The sequence below is a fragment of the Stylophora pistillata genome, chromosome 3 (assembly GCF_964205215.1).
Source record: "Stylophora pistillata chromosome 3, jaStyPist1.2, whole genome shotgun sequence".
Taxonomy (NCBI): domain Eukaryota; kingdom Metazoa; phylum Cnidaria; class Anthozoa; order Scleractinia; family Pocilloporidae; genus Stylophora; species Stylophora pistillata.
The window spans coordinates 22,191,456-22,211,070 of NC_142521.1; the positions used below are offsets into that span (position 1 = coordinate 22,191,456).

General features: G+C 38.5%; 1 long non-coding RNA gene and 3 pseudogenes across 4 annotated transcripts; 2 read left to right on the forward strand and 2 right to left on the reverse strand.

Moving 5' to 3' along the window:
* Positions 1 to 107: 107 nt before the first annotated feature.
* Positions 108 to 2,627, reverse strand: LOC148735064 (uncharacterized). Its single transcript, XR_015998233.1, has 2 exons — positions 2,549 to 2,627; positions 108 to 1,268 (listed from the first exon to the last, which is right to left on the reverse strand). It is a non-coding gene; the product is annotated as an uncharacterized LOC148735064 (long non-coding RNA).
* A 368-nt stretch (positions 2,628 to 2,995) lies between these two features.
* LOC148735065 (calcium-responsive transcription factor-like) lies at positions 2,996 to 5,345 on the forward strand (annotated as a pseudogene). The gene is made up of 5 exons (XR_015998595.1): positions 2,996 to 3,146; positions 3,245 to 3,532; positions 3,816 to 3,971; positions 4,181 to 4,552; positions 4,689 to 5,345. The product of XR_015998595.1 is annotated as a calcium-responsive transcription factor-like (transcript).
* A 2,374-nt stretch (positions 5,346 to 7,719) lies between these two features.
* On the forward strand, positions 7,720 to 10,521 carry LOC148735066 (uncharacterized; annotated as a pseudogene). The gene is made up of 2 exons (XR_015999224.1): positions 7,720 to 7,951; positions 8,876 to 10,521. The product of XR_015999224.1 is annotated as an uncharacterized LOC148735066 (transcript).
* On the reverse strand, positions 10,403 to 13,579 carry LOC148735067 (uncharacterized; annotated as a pseudogene). The gene is made up of 3 exons (XR_015998596.1): positions 13,574 to 13,579; positions 11,062 to 11,571; positions 10,403 to 10,970 (listed from the first exon to the last, which is right to left on the reverse strand). The product of XR_015998596.1 is annotated as an uncharacterized LOC148735067 (transcript).
* Positions 13,580 to 19,615: the final 6,036 nt, after the last annotated feature.

The following is a 19,615-nucleotide window of genomic DNA, read 5'->3' on the forward strand; positions in this document are numbered from 1 at the left end:
GCAAACCTCAAAATTCCATCCGTTAAAAGAAACTGGGGCAAACAAAGAACTGGCTATCATGCTGTAAGTGATTTTAACTCGCTGGACAAAACTATACGAGCCGCTGATAATGTAAATATTTTGAAGCGTAAGATTTTTAATTCATTGATTTAAGTTTTGTATTACACATAAGATACATTAGTTTTTAGTAGCATCTTTTAGCATTTTTATTCATTGTAAATTTTTAATTTTTAATTTTCGAGGTCCTTTTTGTAAACCACTTTTTAGTGAAAAAGTTTCCTCATTAAAGATTGTTATCATCATCGTCACTAATTTAAGAGTGCATTGTACCATTTGATCGAGGTGGACTTACAACCAGTTTGATTCCAGGTACTTTATGCAGAATTTTTCATCTGAAGGCATTAGAGAACTGATGTAGTTAATGCTAGCCATAATTTGTAATTAAAAAACTTCAGTAATTCTCAAGTTGACAAAAACACGGCTTTAAGGTACACCACCGACAAGCAACATTTGTTTAGTATGTGTCACAGATGCTAGTCATTAATAGATACCTATATGACAAACAACCATAAAGTTCAGTCTGCATTTTGACAAAGAAAGGAGCACCCCCAAAGTAATATTTTGGTGATTGTGATACAATTGAACAACTTGACATTTCAATCATGATTGCTCAGTTAATTTTTTCAATAAAAGTTAGATGGATCCAGTCTCCTAAAGGCTCTTCTTTCAACTTCAAACATGACATATGATTCCATTTATCTTGAACAAATCATTGTCACAGCCAATTAATGTGCTGTCCTCCAAATCTTATTGACAATAGCACCACAGCCCTTCCTCTTCTTCATCACCAGATGATGTTGATGAAGATGGAATGGTTAGAGCTTCACACCCTGGGCATGTATATTACTTCCCTACAATTTAGGCAAAATGCACTTGCTGAAGAAATCAGAGGAAACAGAGAGTGCATCTTCCCAAAACTCTTGGTCAGGAAGAATTTCTGCACAAAGAGACCCATTGTTGTTCACACCACAAAATCACAATATCCATCCCCACAGATAAAGATCTGGGCCTGAACTTGGTAGTAGGCATGACATTTGTCAAGATGAACTTTACCAATCTCATCTTTCTTTAAACAAAAGTTGTTTTGGCCAGCAGCCTCAGTGATTGTGGAATCCTTGTGCACATATAGACATTTTAATTCACACACACCCATCCCACAGCATTTGCAGCCAATAATCCCATCAGTAGAAGCTCCTAAGTATGGCCACCTTGGATCAATGGTGAGAGCACTGTCAGGAATTGTCAAAGACTTGTGGAATTGATTCATATCTATCTGGTAAGCTTTGCGAGCCCTACCCTCATTTTCACAACCCCACCATGTGGCTGCAGTCGAAAACTTATGGGCTTCAGGGTAGCATATGGACTTGACAAGACTCTTAGCAGGCTTAACTACATTTGTTTTGCAAGCAGTTTTTAGATTGGAAGCGGTAATATGACCCGGCCTGCCTGCCTGCCATTTGGTACCAAACTTTATTTTGTAACTGCTTTCTGGTTGAAGCTTCTGCTTGACAATCATCAGGTGTAATCTCGAGCAATATTTGTTGACACTGCTGCAACAACTATACGTAGTCTAACTGCAAACACTCCTCTAAAAAAACAAAGCTATTGAGCAAGGGCTTGGGTACATTATCAATTTCTTTACAAGTATACTGCTCATTAAGCATTTAAAGGTGCAACAAGGGACAAGGCTGCTGGGTTTACTGTACAGCCAGAAATACTTCTAAAAATAGTTTTCTACTCTTCTGGAGTTGGGGTGGGTGTCCTGGTTGGTTGGATCCCAGGGTTAGATCTACTAGGCATAGGAGTAACCTGTTTTTCCACCATCAATTCATGCTTCCCTCAGGCAGAGGTCAAATCCATCTCACTTATAGGTAAGGGGGGATTTCTTTCACATGACTGGAGAGAAGCCATTTGTTCTTTTCCTGTGTGCATGGGGTAGAATCTCTAATTCTAACACCAGCCTCCACAGCAAAAAGCTCTGCCCCAACATGAGACCACCCTTCACATAACCCTGCCATGCAATAGCAATTGGAAGCAATTACAGTTACACATTTTTCTGCCAGAAACCATGTTCAAAGTGGGATGTCCTGGCCTCAGTGAGCGATTCACCAAGTGAGGGTACACAAAAAGTCTGAATTCTAAATCCAAAAATTTAGATCCTTGAAATATGCCATATCACTAGCTAATGTGAGTCCTATGAGTGATATGTCTTCTGAACTTGCAGCTGTTGTATCAAGATCAACAAGATCGCTCTGGCAAAGGGCTAACGCTCGAAATGTCAGCTTTTAAGTCTACGATGGCCAATTTACAATTTCAACTTAGTTAAAACAACCAAATTACCTAGCAAAACCACAGTGGCCCAAGCTCTATTTGAGAACCACACAAGGAACACAATTTGTATATCGATTTATAAGGATTTGTATGGGATTTTCTACAAGTTATTCATAGAGATAGTTAAAGGTGAAAATATTAAATAAAAATGACTTACCTTATTCCATACGTGTGTTGCTTGCTCCTGGTGTCGTTATTTTACCGATTCCACTTGATTTAGGCGTTTTTTTTTCTCAAGAAGAGAAAACCAGGATTCAAAAAAACCGATCGGAAGGAGCTCGATGTTTTCGGAGGAATCATTTTTTCTCAACGCATATCGGTCGAAGCCTTAAACACTTATATTTCGTGGTACCTTGACTCCGTTGGACCCTCTAGACCCACAAAGTAATCCAAATACTGAAGGTTCACATCGGGCACGCCTTCGGAAGAAGCCATTTTGAAAGGGTCAGCATTAGATTCCATCCACCAAAACCACCTCGGTCGAGAGGGACTGAGGTGGAATACTTAACAACTTGAAATCATAACCCAAGATTCTCGGAAATCTGCGCGGAGACATAGCCGAACACCCGAAGAACAAACAGAAACAATATGGCGGGAATTTTAAAGCGTGAACAATTTGCCTGATGGTAGAGATGCGGATAATTTTGGATACGTAAATTCTGTTGATGAGGCGTATAAACTCATTGCGGAATTCGAAACAGGATCGACGACGAAGTTTTCTTGCTTTAAGGCTGACAAAGGTTTCGGAAACACTGGTATGCCCATATATATTTGAAAGCGTTACGTCGTGCTTGCTTGTATCACTCTCGTCCTTGCTCTACTGATCCTATCTTCCATCACAATTTAACAGCAGATCACTCGAACAGAAGTCACAAAATACTCTGGGAAGATCCACGAGACATTAAAGGTACAAAAAATTCCTTTTAATGGTGTACCTTTCATAATTTTGGGAAGGAAAGTGTTCGATTGTCAGCACGGCAAAGATAGAAAAGCTGGAGAGAAAAGGAAACGAAAAGACGTAGAAGAAGTAAATGAAATATTGCACTGTACATACACATATTTTTCTCATCCGCGACATTGGTGTTACTACTGTCACCTATGGCTTGTGAACCCGAAAGGTCAGATACACATCGATCACTGGGTCATATGACATTGATCTCAGAATACTTTTATGACAAACGCGATAACACTTCAATCTCGGCTAAATTGAGGATGGTTTAGAACTTACCAATTATAAAAACCTTTCACTGACGTATGCTGCTGACAAAAGAGAAAATAAACGCAATTCTACGCTTTTTTATTTCTATCAAGCTGTCGTATGCCGGCTCCTTATCTTTCAAGGCATCACGCAATGACACTTCTGTTTCTTCGCATTCCAAAAAATATACAGCTTGAGAAATGCACTATCACTCATCTTACGCTGATATACTTGTCTTTTACAGAAGGCTGGTCACAAAGATTTCGTGTTCAAGAAAAGAAGATTTCTCGTTCAAGACACGCGGAAGTGTGACTGCAAAGTACAGATAAAAATGCGAGAAATTTTATTTTTTGCAGAGCACAAGGTAGTTCCACTCATGTATTGACAGAACGAATTCGGTTTAATAAATCCGATAAGCGTTATCACTGTCCAAAATTCATGCTACATAATCACCGGCTTATTGACTGGAACGAAACTGGGTGGTCTCGTTTTTGATTATTCAAGACACTTCGAGCGTTTCGTGTGTATTACTAGGGCGTTCCCACTTGAAATAGCGAGCATTTTCACAGTTCGAGTTTTTTATTTCTATAGGTTGCTAGAATATCTCAACCCCTTGATGAGAAGATCATCAAGAGGATCCACGAGCTCGTTGCGGGGGGAGTTAAGGAAATATATCAAAAGAGACGGCATTTGAAAATCTTTGTGAAAGAGGTCTTGTTTCGAGATGATCAGCACAAGACACAAACCGGCGATACTTCCCCAGGACATCTGACCTGCGCACGCACATGTATCGAGCTACGGTTAAAAACCGCATTTCAAGAATTGACCCGGCAAATGTCCACATAAAGACAGATAAGTGGAGAAAAGTTTACAACGCTGATTCCTTTTTCTTTTGTCCCCACTCAAAACAAGTAAAGACGCCTATGGAGGTTCCAGTCTGGTCTGAAAATGAAAAAGAAGAAGGTGATCACTGCAAAATGAAGCATTAGGGTTCTTATTTATAGCGTATTGTTTATGGTATATCTGTGATCTTTGCCCCGCCTTGACGAGACATCCCTTGATTTTACCATACCGCTTTCTTTTGTTGTTGTTGTTATAGATGAGTTGGATGAGGAAGTACGTCTCACTCAAGAGGGGGGAGAACAAGAGTGGGCAATCAACTCAAAGAGGAAATGGCAATGCCAAAAATGTAAAGATCACAGAATATTAAAACTCCAAAACAGTTTGGTTTAAATATCAAGAAATTAATGTTACAAGTAGCAGCCAGTTATTGGTAGAGTGTTATCAAGTCCATTACATTATTAAATTCAGAGTTACTTTGTTTTGAGAGAAGGAAATTGAGGAGCTGTAATGTACTTATCATCATGGCAGAACCACATAGTAAAATTTGTTTATAGAGACTTTTGGAGGAGAGGGGGAAGACTTGTGACAAGCTGGCTGACAAAAACATGAACTTTACCAAATGGGGTAAGTGCTCAGTATTTCAATCAGCTATGGCTCAAATTAAACTTTGCTTTAGCTTCAAGTTTATTCCTTTGTGTTTGCCTTTCTCTGTGTTTATTTTTCAAGTTATGTTACACAAAAGAACACAAAAATAATAATGCTTTTGAATATTAGGAGCCTGGCATAAGCAAGAAATCAAAGTTAATTTGGGTAATAAAGTTAATTTGATCTTCCAGTGTTCTTTAATTTTAACCACTAATAAAATTTTCCATTTAAATTTATCCCCTCCATTGTTTTGGATGTTGTATGTGAAAAAAAACAAACAATCAAACAAAAAACAATCAGCAACAACGGTCCTATGTTGTGGTAAATAATTTATCACAAAATACATGGTATATTATGATTTTATTTACCAAAGTGGCAAAGGCCTTTCATTGTCTATCCAGAAATTAAAAGGGGAAATAATTTGTAAAATGTAAGCTAATGATGCTTGAAAGCATCACAAACATTGATACATGTCTTAGTAATTAGATGGATAGATTACTGTAATAATATTTTATATGGTTTACCAGCTAGAGAATTATCTGTTAAGCTCCAACACCTTCAAAATTCGGCAGCAAGGATTATTTTTAATATCCCAAAGATGTGTCACATCACACCAGTTCTACGAGAACTGCACTGGTTACCCGTTCAGTTTAGAATACAGTTCAAATTTATCATGATCACTTTCAAAGCAATTAATGGACATGGTCCAATCTATTTACAAGATCTTGTTAAGTTGCAGCAGAATGGACCATACAACTTAAGATCTAGTAATAAGGGTCTCGTGCTGCAAGCACCAAATGCCATAACAAAGAAGACATTAGGTGATTGTGCTTATATGTGTGTAGCACCTAAACTTTGGAACAGTCTTCCTTATAAAGTGCGTAACGAGACTGATTTTAGTAAATTTAAAATTTTACTAAAGACTCACCTTTTTAATTTGGCCTTTAATTAGGATTGAATTGTGCATGGTTTAATAGTTTTTTACAATTTAGATAAGGTTTTTATTAGTTTTGTAAATTTGATAAGGGTCTTACTGTAATTTATTATCTGATGCAATTTTTATATTCTATAATTGTTATGCGCATTTGATCATATGTAAATGGAATTTGCATACTACAAATATTAAACTATTACTATTCTACATCTTGAGTGTATAATTAATCATCCATGTGAAATAGGTTACTTGAAATCAATGTGAAAGATTTGTAAGATATTCAGACCCCTGATAACAATTACTGATGTGCTGATTTGTAGTATTTAAAGGTAATGATTTTAGAGGAAGTAGAGGAAGAAACTTCTGGATATGGAATTTTGTTGCAAACATCTGTTAAATCAGTTAAAAACTCTCTCTTATCATATTTCAAGAGTACATGATTGCCACACCAAAACATTTTGTATTCCACATTGAACACCATGTGATGATTATGGTTTCAATAATAAAAGCTGCTGACTTAAGAACTTTGCAAAAATATCTATGTACAAAGAAATATATTGTGTTTATTTACTCCAGTAGCAGGTCAAACCATTCCTCTCTAATGGAAGTAACAGAAATTGTCATGATGGTGGTTTTGGTGGATGGAGAGAGAAACATCCACCAAAACCACTTTAATCTTACTTCATGTCTTATGATTTCATTATGAACGTTTGGTCAGCAATTGTGCATTATAAGAAATAATTAGCCAGAACGTAAACTGTTAATGTTTTGGGGAATATAATTCTTTTGCGGTAAATGGTTTGAACCCGGGGGTAACATGTGAAGGTATAGTCTGATCGTCCGGGTGAGTGTAGTCCTGAGAAGGACTGTTGTCGGTGGCAGTGACTGACGTTTCGACAACCTGTGCGGAAGTCATCATCAGAGTCAAGTGAATGATTGTTGTCAGTAGAATGTTTTTATTCCAGTTCGTGTGAAATGATCGGTTGGTTTTGCGAGGAAAGGTGATGTCAGCAATCACATTGCTGAACACCATCGACTTACCAACCACAACATTGACTGGGACTCTGCGCAATGCCTAACCTACAGCACTGACTATTTTCAACGACTGACTCTGGAAAGCTGGTTTACTAACTTAGAACAGACTCCCCTAAACAGATGTCAACAACTACCCGCCCCATACAAACGACTCATTCACGACATAAACATCACAAACGACCGAAAAAGAACAACCTAACTTTACCGACAGACCGAAACAGACCAATCACGACTGACTTACGTCACTTGAGTCTTACAGCCAATAACATCACGGCAAAACCAACCGATCATTTCACACGAACTGGAATAAAAACATTCTACTGACAACAATCATTCACTTGACTCTGATGATGACTTCCGCACAGGTTGTCGAAACGTCAGTCACTGCCACCGACAACAGTCCTTCTCAGGACTACACTCACCCGGACGATCAGACTATACCTTCATAATTCTTTTGCTTCCTTGAAGGTCTAACATTGGCCATAGATAAAATTCAAAAAGTACTGTTGTTGGTTTTGATCACTATTTTGGTGGATGTCCACGCCCGACATCCACCAAAACTACCAAATACCTTGGCACCTTTTAAATATCGGAAGTATCTGCCTAAAATTGCGCGAAACGTTTTATAATACTATCATCAAACAATAAATTAGTACTTACCATTTCTCGGGTGTAAAGTTTTGACGCAATTTTCCAACCACTCAAGTCATCGGGATGAATCGGCATGTTTTCGTAGCTTCATAACTAGGAACTTTAATTAAGCAACGAGAACGGGAACGGCGACGGGAACCGCAGGCTCTCAGGGAAAATCCAAATAACTATCTGCGCATGACTGGCGGGAAAAAGTTTGACGTTCTGCGTTCGGGCCCGACGTGAAACGAGTCAATTTGACGTTGGCCGACAACGTGAGTGTTCCTTTCTCTGCTATCGACGTGAGCATTCCTTTCTCTGCTATCTAAACGTTAAATATTCCCAGGAGACAATCAAAAATAACTTTCATCGCTTTTTTTCTTTCATAAAGTGAGATTATTCTTTAAATTGATGGTTTGTTTTTAAACAGAAACGTCGAGACTTACATCATTGACCAACATGAAAGTAAGAAATTGTAATGTAAATAAGCTTGGCTCACACAGATATCAATCGAAAATTATCCGCTGAGAATCACTCAAAAGTCAAACAGTTTGACAAAGAAGATATTCTTGCCAGATTTAAAAGTGCAGAGAGCACTACAACTTCTGTAGCCGTTTTGGTTTTTTTATCTTCCAGCACAACAAACATCTTACGAGAATATATTCTTCCAATTTACTTTGTAGGATTATGATACTGTATGTTAGGTTTTATAACGTATTTTTGGGTTCAACATCACAACGGCAGAGCCTTTTTTGAAGGCGAATCCAGTGGTTCGTTTAACTCCACAATCTGCATTTACTGCAACAAAAACTTTAAATTTTTTGACTGTGTATCGCTTGTAAATATGTTCGAGATTGTGAAGGTGAAAATAATCCAATGCACTTTTAAAATAAGGAAAATATATCTTGACGTTTCGAGGCTTCAGTCGCTTTATCATCCGCAGATGATAGCATTTAATTAACTAGTCTGTATTTTTATAGAAAGGGACAATTTAAAAAAGGTTATACAATTTTATTATATAGGTTTCGTGGCCTTTTTTTGTGTGAATTAAACCAGCCGAACTTGTTATTAAACCATGAAAAGTTGCCCTGTATTCTGCAGGCTATTATTTTTTCTTAAGTCGAAAGGTGACCCTATGATAACTGTGTTTTATCAGCTGTTTTGTACTGGCAGTTCAATCTACTTTGTTTATGTTTAAGGTCAACTACTCCAATGCACTGGACGAAAGATCACGATTTACTTTTAGTAAGAGAAGTGCTAATCGTTGATCCGTATAGCCAGCCGAAGGGAAGTAGGGAGAGAGCGAGACTGTGGGAAGAAATTGCCTCAAACCTGAGTGCAGTGTCTGAGCCCTGTTTCTCAGTTTCTTTGAGGTCTGCAAGAGACCGTGTAAACCTGGTTCTAATAAAGAAACACAAAAGAAAGGCTGCAGAAGAAAGCAAGGCCAGTGGAATAGCAGTTGATGAGCCTTCAGAGGTTGATGCAGCAATCGAAGAAATATGTGAGAAAGCTGAGGCTGCAGAGAGAGATCAGCAAATGATATCAGTGGGAAAAAAAGCCAGTGCAGAGAAAGAGAAACAGCAAGTGGAGGATATTAGAGCCAAGGCTTTGGAGAGAGTTGGAGAAACAAGAAAAAGAGTGGTTGGTGATGAGGTTAGTGAAGAGCCCGAGAAAAAGGAGAAAAGAACAAGGAGATCTGGAGCAGAGACCATGGTATATCTGACGGAGAAGTCAGAAAAAGAATTCAAAATCAGGCAAGAAGAGCTAGAACTTAAAAAAAAGGAAGTGTGCCCAAGCAAAGCAGCAAGAGGAAATGACACAGCAACTGATCCATCAACAGGAGCAGCAGCGAACAATGTTTGCTAACCTCCAGCAGCAGCAACATCAGCAACTTCAACAGCTAAGCCAGATGCAAATGACTATAATGCAGCAACAACAACAGAACCAGGCACTAGTGGTTGTGCTGCAAGAGCTTGCCAAGAAGCAGTAGACAGAATAAAAACATGTTAAGTTAAGTTGATATACTATGTATTTGTTGTAGTTCAATTTCATCCTTGTTTCAATTTGTCTTTTTCTTTGTTTTACACTCATTTTCATGTTATGATACACAATATTGAACCAAGGATAAAATTGTTGTTCTTTATTGGGTTAAGATAATTACAGAGTTCATATTCTAAAAGTAAGCATTTGGAAGGACCATGGCAATATGCCCTGGTGTGCCAGTCTTTTATGGTTGTTAGTGCTTGTATATAATTACACCAGTGATCTCTATGGTGATCCTTCTCCCGTAAGAAAAATACAAACTGATTCATGGCATCTGTAGATGGCAAATTTATTGCAAAATCTGAAATGGCCAATTAGTTTTATTCTTGACCTGGTAATGACTCATAGATGAGGATTACTTAAAATAATTTTGTATCTGGATATTGGGCGTGGCTTATGAAACATACAGGGTCACAAGCCCCCCTACCTAGGCAGATGGGGTACATGGAAATGTTAAAGGCATAGGGAGGAGCAAACCTTTTATTAAGTTTGAAATATTCGATTTTGATATTTGTGTTGGTTGCATATTTGTTCTTTTTTTGTGACAACAAGAAGATTTTAGCCTTTTTTTGGAGAGAGGGGATGGGAGGTCATTTTAATATTCAAACCAAAAGAACTTAGAAAATATGTAGTTATTTTAGAGGTAATGTGACTTCATTAGTACCTACATGCAGCTCTCTGTAACTTTACTTTAAAGTACCCCAGGGGTCAAACATGAGAAAGGATATTATACTTCCCCCTCCCATCCCATCAACCTACACAGCAGAATGTATTAAATATATTAAATATTAATATTCTTTAATGTGTGGCAAATCCTTATCCTCCCTCCCTAAAATTAAGCAAAGTATTCTTCCAAGGTGGGTGGATCCAGCTCAAAAAACTTGGAGGTTGTGTTGCCATATAAGCATGTTAATGCATTTCTTAATAAGGCACAAACAATGTACATCTTTCCTGTTGAAGTCCAATCTTGAGGTTCTTTTTGAAATCTACAAACTTGAAGTACTCAACTATGTCTCCAAAGAGCCACTCTACAGAGACTCTCACTGAGCTCATAGCCTTATTAAAAGTTTACCATCTGTGGGGTGAGTATCACGTTTCTAAAAGGGGTCTGGAGGTGCACCCTCAATGGGTAGGCGGGGTCTCCATAAACACAAAGTGGACGACCCGCTGGCCCAGGTGAAAAAGCATAGCGTTGCATATCTTGAAGAAGATTGGAGTCTGCTAGCATGGCAGCGTCGTGTCGTCTCCCCTCTATGAAAAAAAGGAGACAAATTAAAAACATTTAGATTAAAAATTTTCGGGTCTTTTTCTGAAGGGTAATTTTATATTCCATTTCCCTTACCGATTGGTCCATACATATTTCCAATAATTCCATTTGGTAATGCCACGGATTGGAATTTTACACCGTGAACTCTTTTGTGACCATTGTAGACAATGCGCTGATTTTGGCCAGGCTTGCTTATTGGTCTAACTGTCCCACCAATAAAGCCAAAACAGTTATCCAAGGGGATCCCTTAGCTGTTATGACGTTACTGTATATTTCCAGTGAATGAGGGTTGAGGATGCTATCATTCCACTGCAAAATTCTGTGACTGTGTGCCTGGTAAATGTAGTCGATCATGTAGTTGTTTATCATGCACAACACTGGAACAGGCTTCCCAAAGCGAGCTATCATGTCTGAATATCGACAAGGATAGCTATGTCTCTTTAGAAAATTTAGAAAAATGCAAAGAGCCTCCATTTTACTACAGATACTTCTTTGATAGCATTCCACTACCTCAGGAATCCCCAATACTTCAGCTAGAAATGGTAAGTCGTTCTTGTATAAACGTCTTCTTGCGTCTTCTTGTTTCTAGACATATTGTTAGACAACAATTATACATCCATCGTCACTAGTGTATATCGCAAGAAGACGTTTACTGGCCTTCTCACCAATTATTTCAGCTTCGCCCCTTCGGTTTACAAATTAGGTTTAGTCAGAACGTTGATTGACGGAACATATAAGATCAATAATTCCTGGGTTGGTTTTCATCTAGATGTCAAGAAACTTATTTTCTTGCTACGGAAAAATTGTTGTCCATCTTGGGTCATAGACAAGATCATTTACAGGTATCTAGCGAAGAAAAAGAATCCTCCTACTGGGCAGAACGCCTCTTCTAACTCCGATAAACCTTCTGCGCACTATTTTTATTATAAACTTCCCTACGTTGGTCGGTTTTCGAACGTCGCTCAGGCAGACTAAGTTAAGACAACTACTCAAACGTTATTGTAGAACTGATTTAGATATTAAGTTAGTCTTCAGTACGTTTAAACTCAGAAACATGTTCAGTGTGAAAGATTCAGTACCGCTGGGTCTACGTTCGCGTGTTATATATAAATTTTCATGTGCTGGCTGTAATGTCAGTTCTATTGGTGAGACCACTCGCCACATTTGTACACGAGTGCGTGAGCACCTTTTGTCGGACAAAACTTCGCATATTTACAAGCACCTGCAATCATCAAGGGCCTGTCTTGACTCTTGTGATACTGAATGTTTCACGATCTTACATTCTGCCCCTTCAAAATACCAAATTAAGATCAAAGAGGCATTGCATATTAAGTGGGAAAAACCTATCCTTAATCAGCAATTGAAACATCTAGAATTGTCTCTTTCCTTTTAATGATGTTGTTCCTTGGTCTTTTAATTTATTTTTATTATTATTACATTTATTTATTTATTTTTTATTTATCTATTTATTTTTTGATCTAGTCAAGCGCGCGCTATTTACATCTTTCGCGTTTTTAACATTCAAATGTAACGTAAGCACTGACACGTAGTTTGTAACGTACCCTAATTTAAATTCAAATGTACAACAGTTAAATGCTCATTTGCAACTGAAGATGACATGAGAATGTCGAAACATGTCTTGTAAATTTAAACTCAAAGTTGTTGTTTCTTTAAGAGTTATTGTCTCCCTACTATCTATAAGTATATTACGTCATGAGGTGTCCATCATTCCATCTCAGTCCCTCTCGACCGAGGTGGTTTTGGTGGATGGAATCTAATGCTGACCTTTTGAAAGCTTAGTTATCCCCCAACATGGCGGCCGCGTATGACGTAGCGAATTTCTGTCATGTGGTTGAAAACAAAGAATTCTTTACAAATCCCTTGAATTTGGACATTTCTACCGTAAATTTCCCATCAGAAACCGGAAGAATTTGATGAATAAAATTCGCATTAAATTCCCTTTTCTAGCTGGAAAGAGTCTCACTGACTTCTGCTTTTTAGTCGAAAAAAGACAGATTTACACGCACCATTGCAGAAAACGAACAAGCAGACAACTCAAAAACATACATTTGCAATCACTTACAATTTGACTTTCCGTGACATTTTAAAAAGGAAGAGGCAAGTCTTCGAAGATTAATCGTCATTGGAAATAAACAAAACTTTCCGTAGGATCTCTGAGTGTTTCTTTTCCTTTTTTTTTTCTTTTTTTTTTTTTTACGAGAAGATCGTCACATTGTCATTTAACTCGTGTGTGTTTGTCACACCGGTGCTGTTGTTTATTCAAAAGCGTACGCTTTTTTTCTTCTTCAATCGACGGGTGTCACATGGTGACAGTTACTTGTCAAACAATGTTTCAAAGTGTGCTCGGAAGCCTTTTCAGTTACATTGACAAATGAAACATATTTCGGTGAAAGCTTTCTCTACAATTTGAATAACGTCTGTATTCTTTATCATCCACTCGCTAACAAATTGTTAAGTTTATGGAGGATTTTCCCGTAATTAAACTCGTAATTGTAGCCCTACATCATTTGGGTTCTTTTGGCAATCATTTTGTTATATGTTAGAAAAAAATAAAAATGTTATTCACCTGCATAGGTCGGTATGTATTGGGAAAGACTGTGCCCGAGGTCTTGGATAACGCCCGAGGCCGTAGGCCTCGAGCGTTACTCAAGACAGAGGGCATAGTTTTTCCCAATACTGACCTCCCGGCTGGTGAATAACATATATGTATGTGGTATGTATTTTTATCGGCTGATGAATTGATCGTGTTTAAATAAAGATTACATTAAATTACATCCAGTGTATGGGGGTTTTATTAAGAAGCCTTAATGGATCAAAGCTTTCATTTGACGGCCGAAGTAGAGAATGATCAAATGATAGATATCCTCTGTAAATCAACGGAGATCCCGTAAAGTGGCAAATGGTAACCCATCCCACTTCCCTCACCGGTGCCATGAAAGTAAAGCCTGTCCAGATTTCTTAAGAAGCTTGCCGCGATTTTTAGTGTAAAAAAATAGGATTTTTTTTCCATTGGGTAATACTTGGAGTTGGATTAAAACTAAAATATGTTTTAATGGTAAAATGTGAAGTAAATATCCTTGAGAGCTCTTTATTTCGTCGGTCAAAAAAGAACATATATCTATATAATAAAGTCTGTCTTTTGAGTAGTTAGAAGCTTCAATTTTTATGTTTATAGGGTTATGGTCGACAAAAACAAGCTTTGAAGAAACGGGTGTTTCGGTGTATTTATCGCTTGATATGTAACTGAGAATATAAATAAAATAAATAAATAAATAATTTAGCAATGAAAATTCCACTGGGTGGCTCTCCTTGTCCACTATTTCAGATCGAAAATGGAATCTAGAATTTAGGCTTTAGGCGGAGGGAGGAAAACCGGAGGATCCGGAGGAAAACCGGAGGAGCAAGGACAAGAACCAACAACAAACTCAACCCACATGTAACGCCAGGTCCGGGAATCAAACCCGGGCCACAGTGGTGGGAGGCGGTTGCTCTCACCACTGCACCATCCCCGCTTCCTGAATATGTAATGAATCTAAACCCTACTTCTAAATATCAGTTCTTTAAAAGCTCTATTTGAATTAGTGAGAGTAGCTGGAGTAATTATTTAAAGGCAGTCATGCCAAATGCATTTAATATTCATCAGTGATGAAGTGCTTTTATCATAATGAAAACTCGATTCTAGTAGAATTCATTTAGGGTTTAATCGCATCAGTCATATTAATACGCCTGAATTTTTTTCTTTTTTTAGATAGGTTGAACAATTTGAAATTCCTCTCGTAACACGCAAAACTCCCCGAAATCATACTATTTTTAAAAAATCAAAGGGAAATATGAAATTAGGAGAGGAGATGAGACTATTTAAGATTGAAGAGTATCGACACAGACTGTAAGGGACTAACTTGGCTAAAGTTACAAGGAGCGCAAACCGCGATGAAGCTCTCTTTGCGTGATAAAATTGAATCATATTACGTTTCTTTCAGCCAACCAACGTAGAGGATTTGACACATTTTCATCACCCCCTTTCATTGAAAGACCAGTGGACTATTTACAGAGCGCTGCCGAGGAGTTGAACTAGGAGCAACCGAGAACAAATCCAGTGAGTGGCAGGGTAGAGGACACCGGAATAGTGAATAATGAATAGTGCCGCGTCAAGCAACAATGTGGCCTTTTATTATCCAAGCTGATCTTTTACGTGAATTGTTATGGCGCATTTCAAACACCCGTTTTCATGGCTGATGATTTTGCAAACGACGAAGCCTTAATCGAGAAATTTAATCGAGAATTAAGGCGCTTTACAGACACGACAACTCTTGAAACTCGATCAACAAGGTGAGTAACGAGAATACAATACAATACTTTATTATTAATTCTCCCCATGGGGTTTTTCAGAATTAATTTACAATGTGTATATATAATGTAAATAAAACCAATGGTATAAATACAACAACTTACATGTACTTGATATAGAAATAACCTAAAATTAGTACTAAAAGTAACAATCATAACAACTAACACTATGAAATATTCTATAGTTATATATTAAGATACCAGTACCCTATTTCTTCGCTAATTCTGCCTTTGCATGCTTTTTAAATGATCTTAGTGATTGAGCAGTTCTAGTTTTGTTACTGAGGCTATTCCACGCTTTTGCTGCTCTATAAAAGAAACCACGCTGGGCAGCCGCTGTTCGGCAGTTTGGCAAGTTTAGATCTTCACTATTGCGGAGATTGTAAGCGTGCAAAGTTGATCGCTTCCCTATTTTACAGCTAATATATGCCAGCACTAAATTGTTAACACATTTGTACATCATTGTCACGTCACGCAGTTGGAGTTGCTCCTCTATAGTTAGCCAGCCAAAAGCTTTCAAGGCCAGTGTAATCTGATCGTATTTCCTTGTGTAGGTTAGTATACGGGCGGCAAAATTCTGCATAAGTTGTAGTTTATGGATATTCTGTTTGTAAGTACCAGACCATACAGTAGAACAATAGAATAGCTGACTAAACACGATAGAGTTAATCATTATATAAAGAACTTCTTTGGAGAACAGGTGGCGAACCCTACTTATTTTACACAAACTAGATAGCAAAGATGACGATAATGATGAGATGTGATTAGTGAATGTTAAGCCAGAGTCCAGGGAAACACCCAGGTCTTAAGCGGAAGAGACAGAGTATAGTTGCTGTCCAAGAAAGGGTACAGTGACGTCAGGTAGCTTTAATCCAAGCTGCCGCGTTCTTAAGAGCACAAGTTTAGTTTTATCCGGGTTTATAAGCAGGTAATTTGCGCAACACCAGCCAGCAATACTTTCAAGATCCTCAGCGAATTGTTTTAGACAAGAGTGGATATCTTTAGACGCACACGATAAGTAGATCTTAGTGTCGTCCACATAGGATTCGATGTTACTGAACTTAGTTACCGTTGGAAGGTCATTCACATAGAGTGTAAACAGCATCCGGCCTAAGATGGACCCTTAAGGTACCCCATGAGTTATCGTGAGGGGATCCGACAATGATGTTTCAATTCGAGTACACTGCCGTCTATCTGACAGGTAGCTCTTGAACCAGTGGAGTGCTTTCCCTGAGGTGCCGAGCAGTTGGAGTTTGCTGAGCAGGGTAGAATGAGAGAGACTATCGAAAGCTTTACTCAAGTCTATTAGAACCGTTGCAGTTATTTGCTTGCTATCCATCGCTCTGAGGATGTCGTCCGTCACTAATAAGCTCAGCGTTTCCGTTTCAACTTTGATGTGTGGTCAATCGATTATGCAATGCCAAGTAATCATTGAGCTGACGCATGGCAACTCTCTCCGCTACCTTAGAGAGGACTGGCAGTAGCGAGATGGGACGGTTGTTACTCGCCACCTCATGATCACCCTCTTTTGGGTGTGGGACTACTTCACCCTTTTTCCACGCTAACGGAAATACGGAACTTGAGAAAGAGTAGTTTATTAGGTCAGTCAGCGTTGGAAGAATGTGTTCGAGGCAGTCCTTAACCACCGAAATGGGAACTTTATCGAAGCCCGGTGCCTTATTGGTAGGCATGTCTAAGACGACTTTTCGCTCATCGTCAGGCGTGACTGACTGGAGGAAACTGACTGAAACACAGAAGTGAAAGACCAGAGAAGCAGATGGCGAAAGCGTCAACCACGCAGCGATAAGGCGGAGCTTGCAGTTTGTTGCCTTCAAAAAGGTCGCAAATTGAAAAGCGCACAAGGAACCCAAGGAAATAAAAAACAAATATTTCCAGCCAAATTCGTAGATAAAGCAGAAAGACTTCATCATGGCGCTAGTGTGCAAGATTCCCACAGGACAAAGTTCTGATGACCTAAGAGCGACAAGTCGTTGTCGTTATGCCCATCCATGGTGGTGGAGAGACACTCTTCAATATATTTGTACCAAGTGCACACGGTATAACGAGCAAGCTTGCAAAGATCGAAGAAACCATGAAATGTATGTTTGGAACTAAGGCCCCTACTACACGGAGTACAGGACAATCTGGAAAGACACACAATAATGAAAATACCTTTCTACTAAACACTCTGTTCAAGACAGACCACGAAATATCGAGATATCTCCATCAGTGCAGCTAGAAGAAATCTGGCTCGTGGATCTCGCTGAACTGGAGGAAGTGTCAATTACGCCTTGGTGCGAGGGAACTCGGGCTTACAAGAACCCCCAGAGTTACGATTGCACTCTCATCTTATTAGAGTCGTCTATTATGTACAGAAGTTAAGGACATTAAATTTGACTCTTGATTCGCGTATATAATTGCTTAAATTCGTAAGAATCGACAATTCTAATCAAATCAAAAAATCTCGTGTTCAACTTGCCAAAGCTTTTATCGTTAGTAGTATATCAGGACCAGATTATTGCCTTATCTAAATTGCCGGCTGTGCTGGAATTCTTACCCCAATCATTTATTGGGAAATACTATGATTCTCCGACAATTTACGCTGTTCAAGTAGAGAATGTTTAACTTACAATCTGATATTGACTCATCTTTCCTGTTCAGTGGTTAATTTTGACATATTTGAGCTGAGTATGCGCAGCATAGCACCTTAGGCAAGACAACATGGTAACCTATATAGTTGAGAAAATCTTGTTGTGACCTACGTGCGTACTTCGCCCTCTGCGTTTGCACTGATTCAGAACTGGGAAACAGTTTGCATCCGCATACATACGCAAGCCGAGGAAACAGTTGCCTTAAGCAAGCTCCGGGTCAATAGAGTCAAGCGATAAGAGGTTTGCTGTAGCGATGAGAATCGTAGATAGTACTGTGAGTGACTTCAACTGAATGACAGACACAAGGAGGTCAGTACATTAGGACGCTTTAAAAAACACATAAAGACGCTTTAACGGGCAATGGATACCCTGATTGAACCATACACAACCTGAAATCAAGGCTGGAAAGCAGATGACTAGACGAAACTGTCCGACTCACACGAGAAGGAGGTCGCCACTTCAACAAAAAATGAACCAAGGATGAGTATAACGTAGTTATTCACTCCTTGCATTAGGGACACTCAGAGAAATTCAAAATTACCAACATGTGGAAGCAAATACCTCATTCAGTCAAAGGATGATTTAAAGGAGGATAGTTTCGCACGGTCCGTCTACAACATCATTTAAGTTGACTGACGCAGGTTACGCGGACGAAATAGAGAGAGCGATGAGAAGCAGATCGATGAAATATAAGAGGGAGAGTTCTCTTAATTGGGAGGTTTCTAAAGGCATCCATAAGATAAAAAAAAAAATCACTCAGTTATCCTGAGTGAACCAAAGATCTTGTTGAATGTCTAAAAGAGGCGTTTAAGAGGCCATTCTACAATACCACCGCCTGTGAAGAATAGTCTCAATGGTCAGCTGTTTTCGACTTAGGACTGGACAAAATCCAGCGGAAAAAACTTGGTCGAGAACGTTGAAGAACAAGGTCACTTTGACGTTGACGGCTACGTGAACGAGTCCAAAAATGTTCTTCCTGAGAGATGATATGCTTGTAGAGCGACTTGCTTCCGTCAAACATTTGAAAGGAAGAGTGCAACACACGATACCCGTTACACCTAAGTTGACTAGCCATAAATTATCATAGCAACAAACGGAAGGCAGTGAGTGAAACATCATATCCCTTACTATGACAAATGCTTTTTCAAATATTGCTCATGTTCAGACAAAAGAGTCAGTTTCAAGATTAATTTTCACAACTGCATCAAATGATTTGGACACTGATAAGGAGAACGTTCACTTTGTACCATTAAACTTGCATTTAAACCCCAAAACATCTCAGTGCCTTCAACATTTTTTTTCTCCACAAGGAGACCGATGTTAATTTTCTAATCTTTCGATCATCTTTTGTAGTTCTCCCTTGCTGTCAAACCACAAAGAAAAAAGAAAGGAAACATAATGCAGACGAAAAAATGTCGAGAAAAGAAAGGCATTTGTTTTTTGATAATTTTTTCGGAAAACGACTTTCAAATTTACATAAATCACAAGAGGTATTATGATAGCGTTATTTTCAAAGTGTTCACACCTTATAAGATAAACATCTTTTCATTTACAGCCAGTTGCAATTATAATTCTTTGTTACTTTAGCAGTGCAAATGTTCCCTCTGTCA